The sequence below is a fragment of the Morus notabilis genome, unplaced genomic scaffold, assembly GCF_000414095.1.
Source record: "Morus notabilis unplaced genomic scaffold, ASM41409v2 Scaffold727, whole genome shotgun sequence".
Taxonomy (NCBI): domain Eukaryota; kingdom Viridiplantae; phylum Streptophyta; class Magnoliopsida; order Rosales; family Moraceae; genus Morus; species Morus notabilis.
The window spans coordinates 214,126-226,320 of NW_010366508.1; the positions used below are offsets into that span (position 1 = coordinate 214,126).

The 12,195-nt window shown below is 33.9% G+C and overlaps 1 pseudogene; it reads left to right on the forward strand.

The window, feature by feature from the left end:
• Nucleotides 1-481: 481 nt before the first annotated feature.
• Nucleotides 482-12,195, forward strand: part of LOC112093979 — a 15,233-nt pseudogene continuing 3,519 nt past the window's right edge.

The following is a 12,195-nucleotide window of genomic DNA, read 5'->3' on the forward strand; positions in this document are numbered from 1 at the left end:
AAACTTTTCCTAGAAGATAGTCCCCTTTGCTCAACCAAGTTTATACCGAAGCATATGTTGCAATATCTCACTCTCTAGGTCAGAAATAGCATTTTCAGTAAACAAGTTGAGCCAATTCTTAAAGGCTCCAACAAAAAATCATTGGAAAGCATGCAAGCGCATTCTTTGGTATCTGCAGCAAACTAAACACTATAGCCTTTACTTTTCACCTGCCTCTTGAGTTAAAATTAGAAGGTTTTGCTGATGCTGACTATGCCGCAGTTGATGATAGAAAATCCAATTTTAGTTTCTGCATTTCCCTTGGTAAAAAGCTGATAACCTAGTGCTGAACGAAGCAAAGATCAGTATCGAGATCCACTGCAGAGTCAAAATATCGGGCTCTAGCTCAAGCAACAACCGAAATAGCCTAATCGCTTCTCCTTGAACATGGCTTTGAACCAGCTATCCCATACTCTGGTGTGATAATACTAATACTAAGCGTATGGCTTTCAATCCTGTTTTCTTCCACTCCAAAACCAAACACATAGAAATAGATCGTGTGTATGACATCATAGATCAAATAGCCAACAAAGAATTGGAGGTCAGATATATTCCCACAAAAGACCAACCTGCTGATATTCTAACTATGCCTCTATCAACCACAAGGTTTGACATGTTAAAGAAAAAACTGAGGGCCCTTTTAAGATTGATGTGCTTTTAGAATAATTATTGTTAGTTATGCAGGGCTAATAATTAGTTGTGATATGAAACGTTTGGTAAATTTTATTTCTAAAATGTGTTGTAACTTTAAAAGGTTGTGTTTAAGAGTTTAGTAAATGATAATTCTAAATTGATGTAGACTCAAAAAATGACCAAAATAGAAAGAGACATATTGTTTTATAATTTTATAATAAACAACTAAATAATCTTTTTACTAGACTTTGTGATATGTTATATGAATGTTTTTTTAATTATATTTTTTTATAAAGAATAATAAAATTAATAGTCCTTCAATTTAACACAATAATAAGAATAATGTACAAACACAAACTATCATTTTTTTAATTAATACTGATGTGAGGAATAATACTAAAATGAATAGTTACTTTTCAGCAACTATATATTGTAGGTCATACAGGTACATACAGCTTTAAATAAATAAAGAAAAAGAAAAGAAAAGAATCCAGTCTAAGAGGTTATTAAGTAAGGGGTAAACTTGGAATTATGATTATATTATAATGGCAATATTGTAAACTCCAGACCTTTTTAAGGAGGTAGTCTGTCAGTTGCCTTCACCGCAGCTTCGTATGAGAGGTCCTGTTGAGAATAATGACACCTGGCAGCACACTCAGCAAACACAGACAAGTGGGACCTAGCAATTGTTTGTTTTAAGAATTTTTGTATTCGTGCATACACTGCCAAAGATTCATCATCTGGCAATGAAGGTTCTTATCCCTTCCTAGGAGAATATTCTTATTTTATTCTTTGTACAACAATCAATATATAAAAACCCTACGTAACCTAGGACCTGTGTGGTCATTTTACTAAATTGATTACAACATATTATATTCCTCCTTTTTTATATATCATCAAGAATCTTATAGTACCTTATTCAATCTCCAACCTGGATTTGTTGGAAGCGTTTAGAAGCAAAGACAAAAAAGACAAAGCTTAAGTACTAGGGGCTCAATTGTCGGGCAAGGAGACAAAATTGGGCCGGTGGAGGAATCCATTCTACAAATCATATTGGTTTAATGAAGCAAATGGAATCATATAAACATAAGGTATATTATGTATAGCCATTGAAATGCCATGTTCGTTCATTACGATGAAATTGCTGTCGTTTTTCCTTGTCAATTCCTGCGGTAAATTTTATGCGGATACTATATAGAAACTAAAAACATGTTTGTTATCTGTTGTCATTTTTTTCATGTAATTTTGTGGAGGATAGAAAATTCAGCCAACAAATGTTGGGAATTGGGATACTAGGTGTGACCAAGAAACTCAAAAGTAATTTTTTTCCCCTTGTACGTAGCTATATAAAGATATCCAAATCGCTCATTTTGTTGCATACATAAGACTCATAATTAAGTAGAGATGGAAAGATCAGATATGGAACAAAAGTTTTGGTCAAGGAAAATGCATATCGCTACTATTGCATTGAGGATTACTACAACTGTTTTACTGTTAATCTCATTTGTAATCCTTATCAGCAATGTGTTGCCATTACGATATGATCCAAATTACACCAAAAAACTTCACTTTTACGACGTCCTTGGATTTAAGTAAGCTAACAAACACTGAAAAAAAAAAAATCCCATGTTCTATTACTCATAGCCATGATGGTTGTTTTTTGCTTCCTACAAACAATATTAATGCATTCTGCGTTTTAGTCAGTTTGATTTCAGTTCTTAATTGTATTTCTTTGAAATTCAATACAGGTACATGCTTGCTACAACTATCCTTGGAATTGTTTATCAAATACTGCAAACTGTCTTCACCATTCGGTGCATGAAGAAAGGAAATCATCCGATCGTTAACTCCCTACTTGACTTCTTAGGAGATAAGGTATATTCTGATTTTTCAACCAATCAAAATCACTGAGCAAATTTTTATGTAGGATATTATACACAACATCTTTTATTTTATTTTATTTTTGTGGAGAACACGATTCTTTTTTAATGATAGGAGAAGTTAACTAGTATCAGAGCTTACTAGATTAACATCTCAGGAAAATGCATAATGATAAATTCATAATTAAGAAACAACCAAGGGCAAAAAAAAAAACATCAAAGCGAAGATAGAAAAAAACTGGACCAATGAAGATAAAAGTAACCAAAAATACCATATATAAACGTGTCTCTAGCTAGTAGCTACAGGAAATAATTGGATCTACTATAATTCAAAAAAAAAAAAAAAAAAAAAAAACAGAGAGAGAGAATCCTCCAAAACCCTTCTAATTTCACCGAGAGAGAGAGAGAGAGAGAGAGAGAGAGAACTCAATGGAAAAATCTTGATAGAGAGAAACATAGTGTATGATTCTTTCTGTCATTCCACAAGTACCTGTTATTGTAAATGATTTGTATTTTTAGATCGTCATGACATTTTTATCAAACAGTACAACTTTACGGGCATGCAGGTGATAACAAATGTATTAGCCACAGGTGCTGTTGCAGGATTTATCGTGACGAGAGAAAAGGAGAAATGGGTTGGTCATGACTATGCCAACTATCAAAGTTCATTTTTTAAGAGATCGTATGCATCAGCAGGATTGCTTCTTCTTTGCTTCATTTGCTCTTCAATATTATCAGTCATATCATCCTACGCTCTCCCCAAGAAACTCTATTAATTTTGGAGACGTCACTAGTTTTGTTCTCTTTAGGTTTTCTTTAATTAAACAGAAAGTTGAGGGTCAAGAAGCTTAATACTCACACTCACTGCTACTTTATCTTCCTATACAATTTGTATGGATATTAATTCGAAGGCTTCAAAGAAGACTTTTCTGATATATGTCCACATGTTAGTCTTAGTGCTTCTGAAATTATTGCTGCAAGTATAATTTCATGTGTCAAATATTCATCTGATAATCCCAATAGTATTTTTTCTTTTTTTTTTTTCTTTTCTTTTCATTCACTATTTTGTGCATCATCTGGAAATTGATCAGATCTAGCCAATTAATTCGTCAATCATGTTAGTGGTCTTTACATAAATCTAAAATCAGATAGAGATAATCCACGTGCAAAATTAAATAGATATGTATGTAATTTCTGTAAGATATTTAAAAATATATTAGCAGGTAACGCCAAAATGAAGGTCAAGGTTTTAGTGACGATCTAGGAGCCTGCTTGTTTTATTACTTGTAATTTTGGTCTCCAGCCAAGGATATAATGACCTCCATTAGATGATAGAAAGTACAAGTAAATAAGAGAAGACTTGCCATCAAACTTTAAGACTTTAACATTCATATATAGAAGTAAATATATATATGAAATTACCTCTAATTAATCAAACTTCCATTTTATAACCGTCAATTATTTAAGAAACTGAAATTCTTTTGAAAGTCTAACATGTAAATTGCTTATGAAGTACTCACAAAAAAAAAGAAAAAAAAAGAAAAAAAAAAAAGAGCTTCTGAAGTACTTATATTTAAATTAAGCACATCCCAACTAAGTTGGCATCTACTAAGCAACTTATCCTATATCAACCTCGGCTCACTCTAATTTATTAATTTTAAGAATAGAGAAAATACAGAGATTTGGTATCCAACAACAAAACCAAATAAAACAAGAAAACAATAAAGAAAACTAGGAATTATAACTATGCACAAAATGAAAGCAACCACTGGAATGAAAAAGTTCAACTCTCTTAAATGAAAAATTAAGAGAGTAAGAGTGCATGATCTAATTTGGTCTTGTTTACGCAACTTAAGACCCTGCTCACTTTGAGCACAAATCTTTTGTAAATTATCAAGTTTCGCCAATTTATTCCAAGATCTTGAGACGATTATCTCAATTTCTTTCTGAACAAAAGCATAATTGACAAGTTTTATCAAACTATTAAAATTTTGATGCTTCCATTTTACTCTTCTTTTCATAATTTTCAACATCAGCTATACCACCCCAAGATGCAGAGAGGGATTGGAGGAAATTCAACGTTCTTGTACAAAACCGTACATTATGTTGACTACGGAAGGCGTATAATAGAAATTGAGCTCTCTAAAGGTTTAGGTGTGCCTATTAAAAGATCAATCAAACAAGGTATCTTTCTAAGAAAAAAAATAATTGAGTGATCAGGTGGCCAATGTCATTATGAGTTTATGTTATTTTATATATTTAAATAAGGTAAGACTCGGGTTTATTTTATCTTTTATGCGTCATCGCAAAATTGTGTTCTTTTTACAGTCATGAATCTTGCATTAGATGGATTGGGCTTTTGAGGGTCCGTTTAATTCATATGTTTAAACCATGATTCATAATTCTGACTTTTAAAATTCAATTTTTTTATGAAAAGAAAATATTATAGCAGAATCAAGAACCATAATTTAAAGTATCATACAAAATCCTTAAAAGAAACAGACCCTGATTTAATATAACGCCCACAAGAATTAAACATGTTTAATTATACTAATTGTGATTTATTAGTGTACCTAATTTGATTTCATTAATTAATCAAGGAACTTTAACTTATTTATAATATTTACAATTCTACCTTTTTCTTTTAACTACCCTTTTAAATTACCTTTTACTTTTCTTTTCTTTTCTTTTCCTTATTTCCCTCCTTTTTCTCGTTCTCACTCTCAACTCTCTCTCTCTCTCTCTCTCTCTCTCTCTCTCTCTCTCATTTTTCCTCTTTCCCGCAGCTCTCTCTCTCTCCCTCTCATTCTCTCAGCTCACTCTCTCTTAGCTCTCTCGGTCTCTCTCTCTCCCTCGCTCATCTCCCTCTCATTTCTCTCTTTCTCTCAAGTTTTTCCTCTCTCTCTCTCTCTCTCTCTCTCTCTCTCATTGGGCGTTTTGAGCCGGATTCAAACCAAAAATGAGGATTTCCAAGAAGTTTTCAACCCTAAAGCAAATATCAAGGCAAATATTTGAAAACTCACTATTGATCTTCGACTTTCTCTTGATGATCTGGTTCTTGGTTTGGATTTTGATGAGTTTTGATTTAAGTTTGATTTATATTTGATTTTGAATAGGTTTTGATGAAATCTTAATGAAATTTGAGGGTTTTTGATTCTTTGAACCCCATTTACTGATTGGGGCCTGGTTTTGTTGACTTCTTTCGAGATTACCTTGAAATTGAACCTAAAAACATAGAATTTGGCCTTGGACCTCACGGATCGGCCATTTTTCTTGGCTAGTCCGCTCCCCACCGATCGATCGGGACGGTCGACCAGTCACCACTCCACCGGGCGACCGGTGGAGTTACACTCCTCTGTCACCGGTCGACCGGTGCACACTAAATTCGACCCAAGATGTTCTAAAAACCCTGTTTTGACCCCGAAACTCGATGTAGAACCAACCTAACTTTATTTGGGAACTTAAAGTTAGTGGATTAGCCACATTAATCCTTGTTTCCATTCTGTTTTTCTTGGTTGAATTCCAATTCTCAAAGAATCATGATTTGAATTAAGAATTGTTTATAAACTTTGATTTTGAGTTAAGGCACACTAGTATGATACACTTGTATATAATTAAACTAGATTGTTTAGAGGAAAGGATTAAACTCTAAACCATTGGTTTTGATGACGAAGTTAGTGGCACTATTGGACTTGGAGTTTCAAAGACAAGTAAAGCTAGGACTACGTGAAGTTATCCGTAGGATTGACATCCGAGAGATATGATATTCTTGTCCATGTCCTTGTTAGCCTGTTTAAAGTGTTTTGGCCGATATAAATGTTTTTAAAAGACAGGACATGATTGATAAAGAAAAGTATTTTAAGATAATAGCTTGATTATTGCTATTGATCTCATGATGAACCGATTTAAAGTTTTAATGAATATTTTTTTAAGATAAGATATCTTGTGAACTGGTAAGCTCGCTAATGGCCTAGACAGGATATGGAGATCGTCTCTTTGGGGGCAGAACCCGAAACCTGGACGGGCCACTACGGTGGTGATAAGGCCTTGCATTGGTGGTAAGTAATTTATTATTAAATTACTTGCTGGTTGCCTGTAATCTAAAATTTAAGTTTATATACCTTTCAGAAAAAGGTTGTTTGGTTCTGACTAATTCATTCGGGCCTGTACTTTCATTTATTTATTCAGTTTTATAAATTTTATCTTAATGGGCCTTTCGCTCACTTTTCTATGTTTCAAATGTAATTTAATCCCTCCCAGACGACACTAGAAGTAGCGCAGAATATGTGAGAAATTCCATTCAAGAAGAAGGGAAGTGGTGAAGTATTTCTTTCATTATCGTATTTATTCAATGCATGTATAAACTATGGATTGCAAACCTTAAATTCTACTAGACTGTGGTTGATGTCAATTATTTACTTTTATGTACTTATTTATGTATGCACAAAGTGAAAACCCTGTGGATGCTAGAGGCTGACTTTTAATATTGATTTTAACAACAATTGTGGTTTGTAAAGTGCACCTCACTCTTTATAAAAAACTCAATTTTCTTAAAATAGTGGAGTTTGTTTGGAAATTCTTATATATATTATTTTGATTTTGACTTATGTTTAATTACTTCCTTAATCTCTGTTTAATTTCCAAACAAGCATCCACTTCACTAACCCATGTTTGGGGGCGTAACATTTAAGTATATTAGCTCTAACTCCATGATAAAAATTAGAAATAATTACACAAAATGATCATTTTTAAACTTCCTGTTTAGGATATATCTTTATTTTAATAATATCATCTATTTATCTATTTTTATGGTTGTTGAGATAATATCATTTCCGATATACTCTTTTTAAAAAGGAGGTTATGAATTTGTATAACTAATTTTAAGAGTGAAGTAAAATAACACAAAACCATAGCTTCACTTACATAAACCATCCGAAAGATAACAAATCAACTGTGAGGTAATTTAGTTATTGGCGTACCAGCTTCAAAAACTCCAAAAAGTATATAAGTTCATTTGCAAGAAGCAAACAAAAGAATTAATTCCATAAAATTAGCTTATAAAATTAGCTTATCTTAATTCATTGAAGATTTAGAGTTAAAAACCCACAGTAAAAGCATCCATATAAGTTCATTTGCAATAAGCAAACAACTTAATATTTGAAAAACATTTAGCTTATCTGAATTCATTGAAGATCTGGGACGTTTGTTTCTTATATTCGTCCTTGATTTTGAATCATGATTCATAGTTTTCTACAGTATTTTCTCTCACAAAAAATACACGTAAAACGAGAATAGTTCTGAATCATGATTCTGAATACATAAACCAAACGTCCTAGAGTTAAAAACCCATAGTAAAAGCACGCAAAAACCCATAGTAAAAGCATCCATATAAGTTCATTTGCAAGAAGCAAACAACTTAATATTAGAAAAACATTTACAACAATTCATTTGAGATATAAGAATGTTAGCAGACAAAACCATAAGTATCAAATCCAATTTTGTTATTACTTTTCATTGCGTTTCACATGATCAAAGAGTTGGAAGGAGTTACCAAACTTTTTTTTGTTTTACTAGACGGAAAGTATCTAAAAATAGATACAATCCATGGCGGAAAGAAATCCAACCACATAATGTCTTTTCTTATCCAAAAAACAAGCAAAAAAAACAAACGATAATAAATCATGTGATGTTAAAGAACAACACAAAAAGATTTATCTAATTGCCTAGAAGACGAAATAAGACATATTTAAGGTCAAAAGATAAAAAAGTTGTTGGAGACATAAAACTGATCCTAGAAAATAGAAGATTATAATAAAAAAATGCAAAAATCATAATCAATATTAAAAAGAGTAGGAAAGATTGACTTATATTAATAAAGAAAGAAATTCCAGTAAATCAGGGTAGTGATTATGCTGAAACAATCTTAGAGGTGTTAGAATGGCCTATTAAGCTGAGTTAATTGTTGTTCAGCTGAGGGATGAAGCAAAGGAAGGTTGCATGGACCTTCCCTACAAACCTCCATATCTCTTAATTCGAAAAACATTAAAATAAAAACTATAAAAATTCAGGCCGTGTTTAGAATTGATCATGTTTTTGTTTTTCATGTTTTTCAAGAAAAAAAAAAAAGAAAACGTTTTCAAAATGGCGTTTGGAGCAATAAAGACAAAAAACAGAAATGAAAACGATTTTTTGGTTTAGTGTAAAATGATAGAGAAAGGAAAAATGAATTTTAGTCGTTTTTCATTTTGGTTTTCCTCTCTCGAGCAGAGAGAGAGAAAGAGAGACATTAATAGAGTTTTTTACACTGAAAATAATCACTTGATAAAACTATCAAACGCATTTTTAAAAATGATTTCTGTCTGAGATTGAAAACGTTTTCATTTTCATTTTCATACAAAAAAATAAAATCATTTTGGAACGAATTCCATCCAAAAATCGTTGCTGGGCCTATAATATACCAAATCGAAGCTCTTTTCGAGCTCTACAAACATGGCAGGGCGTAGCCCGCCAACTCAATTTTTTGGGCCAAAATTCACTTGTTTTCATCAGTTTCAGAGGAAAAAAAAATCAGAGAATTGTGACTGAAGACGGCCATAACTTTTGATCTAGAAATCCTTGCTGGGCCTATAATATACAAAATCAAAGCTCCTTTCAAGCTCTACACACATCGTATGGCGTAGCCCGCCAACCTAGTTTTTTTGGCCAAAATTCACTTGTTTTCATTAGTTTCGGACGAAAAAAAATCGGAGAACTGTGACTAAAGACGGCCATAACTTTTGATCCAGAAATCGTTACTGGGCCTATAATATACCAAATCGAAGCTCTTTTCGAGCTCTACAAACGTCGTAGGGCGTAGCCAGCCAACCCAATTTTTTGGGCTAAAATTCACTTGTTTCCATTAGTTTCGGAGGAAAAAAAATCGGAGAACTGTGACTGAAGATGGCCATAACTTTTCATCCAGAAATCGTTGCTGGGCCTATAATTTACCAAATCGAACCTCTTTTCGAGCCCTACAAAGGTTACATAGCGTAGCCTGCCAACCCAATTTTTTGGGCCAAAATTCACTTGTTTTCATCAGTTTCGGAGGAAAAATAATCAGAGAACTGTGACTGAAGACGGCCATAACTTTTGATCCAAAAATCCTTGCTGGGCATATAATATACCAAATCGAAGCTCCTTTCAAGCTCTACAAACATCGCAGGGCATAGCCCGCTAACCCAATTTTTTGGGCCAAAATTCACTTGTTTTCAATAGTTTCGGACGAAAAAAACTCGGAGAACTGTGACTGAAAACGGCCATAACTTTTGCTCCAGAAATCGTTGCTGGGACTATAATATACCAAATTGAAGCTCCTTTCAAGATCTACACACATCGCAGGGCATAGCCCACCAACCTAATTTTTTGGGCCAAAATTCACTTGTTTTCATCAGTTTCGGACGAAAAAAACTCGGAGAACTGTGATTGAAAACGGCCATAACTTTTGCTCCAGAAATCGTTGCTGGGACTATAATATACCAAATTGAAGCTCCTTTCAAGATCTACACACATCGCAGGGCATAGCCCACCAACCTAATTTTTTGGGCCAAAATTCACTTGTTTTCATCAGTTCCGGACGAAAAAAAATCGGAGAACTGTGAGTCAAGACGGCCATAACTTTTGATCCAGAAATCGTGCTGGGCCTATAAAATACCAAATCAAAGCTCCTTTCAAGCTCTACACACTTCGCAGCGCATAGCCCGCCAACCCAATTTTTTGGGCCAAAATTCACTTATTTTCATCAGTTTCGGACGAAAAAAATCACAGAATTGTGACTAAGACAGCCATAACTTTTGTTCCAGAAATCATTGCTGAGCCTATAATATACCAAATTGAAGCTGTTTTTGAGCTCTACAAATATGGCAGGGCGTAGCCCACCAACCCAATTTTTTGGGCCAAAATTCACTTGTTTTCATCAGTTTCGGAGGAAGAAATTGCGGAGAACTGTGACTGAAGACGGCCATAACTTTTGATTCAGAAATCGTTGCTGGGCCTATAATATACCAAATTGAAGCTCTTTTCGAGCTCTACAAACATGGCAAGGCATAGCCCACCAACACAATTTTTTGGGCCAAAATTCTCTTGTTTTCATCAGTTTCGGAGGAAAAAATTACGGAGAACTGTGACTGAAGACGGCCATAACTTTTGGTCCAGAAATCGTTGCTGGGCCTATAATATACCAAATCGAAGCTCTTTTTGAGTTCTACAAATGTGGCTTGGTGTAGCTTGCTAACCCAATTTTTTGGGCCAAAATTCACTTGTTTTCATCAGTTTCGGAGGAAAAAAAATTAGAAAACTGTGACTGAAGACGGCCATAACTTTTGATCTAGAAATCGTTGCTGGGCCTATAATTTTCCAAATCGAAGCTATTTTCATGCTCTACAAATGTGGCAGGGCGTAGTCCCCCAACCCAATTTTTTGGGCCAAAATTCACTTGTTTTCATCAGTTTCGGAGGAAAAAATTTCAGAGAACTGTGACTGAATATGGCCATAACTTTTGATCCAGAAATCGTTGTTGGGCCTATAATATACCAAATCGAAGCTCTTTTCAAGATCTACAAATGTGGTAGGGCGTAGCTCACCAACCCAATTTTTTGGGCTAAAAGTCACTTATTTTCATCAGTTTTAGAGGAAAAAATCGGAGAACTGTGACTGAAGACGGCCATAACTTTTGATCCAAAAATCGTTGCTGGGCCTATAATATAGCAAATTGAAGCTCTTTTTGAGCTCTACAAACTTGGCAGGGCGTAGCCCACCAACTCAATTTTTTGGGCCAAAATTCACTTGTTTTCATCAATTTCGGAGGAAAAAAATCATAGAACTGTGACTGAAGACGGCCTTAATTTTTGATCCAGAAATCATTGTTGGGCCTATAATATACCAAATCGAAGTTATTTTCGAGCTCTACAAACATGGCAGGGCATGGCCCCCCAACCCAATTTTTTGGGCCAAAATTCACTTATTTTCATTAGTTTCAGAGGAAAAAATTTTGGAGAACTGTTATTGAAGACGGCCATAACTTTTGATCCAGAAATCTTTGCTAGGCCTATAATATACCAAATCGAAGCTCTTTTCAAGCTCTACAAATGTGGTAGGGCGTAGCTCACCAACCCAATTTTTTGGGCTGAAATTCACTTGTTTTCAGCAGTTTCAGAGGAAAAAAAAATCGGAGAACTGTGACTGAAGACGACCATAACTTTTGATCCAGAAATCGTTGCTGGGCCTATAATGTAGCAAATTGAAGCTCTTTTTGAGCTCTACAAACTTGACAGGGCGTAGCCTGCCAACCCAATTTTTTGGGCCAAAATTCACTTGTTTTCATCAGTTTCGAAGGAAAAAAAATCAGAGAACTGTAATTGAAGATGGCCATAACTTTTGATCCATAAATCGTTGCTGGGCCTATAATATACCAAATCGAAGCTCTTTTTGCGCTCTACAAACGTGCCTGAGCATAGCCCGCCAACCCAATTTTTTGGGCCAAAATTCATTTGTTTTCATTTAAATTCTTTTTTTATTTTTTTCTATAATTACTCTTTAATATTATAATATAATTAAAATATATTATATAGTAATTATATATTATAATATAATATATAATAAAAATATT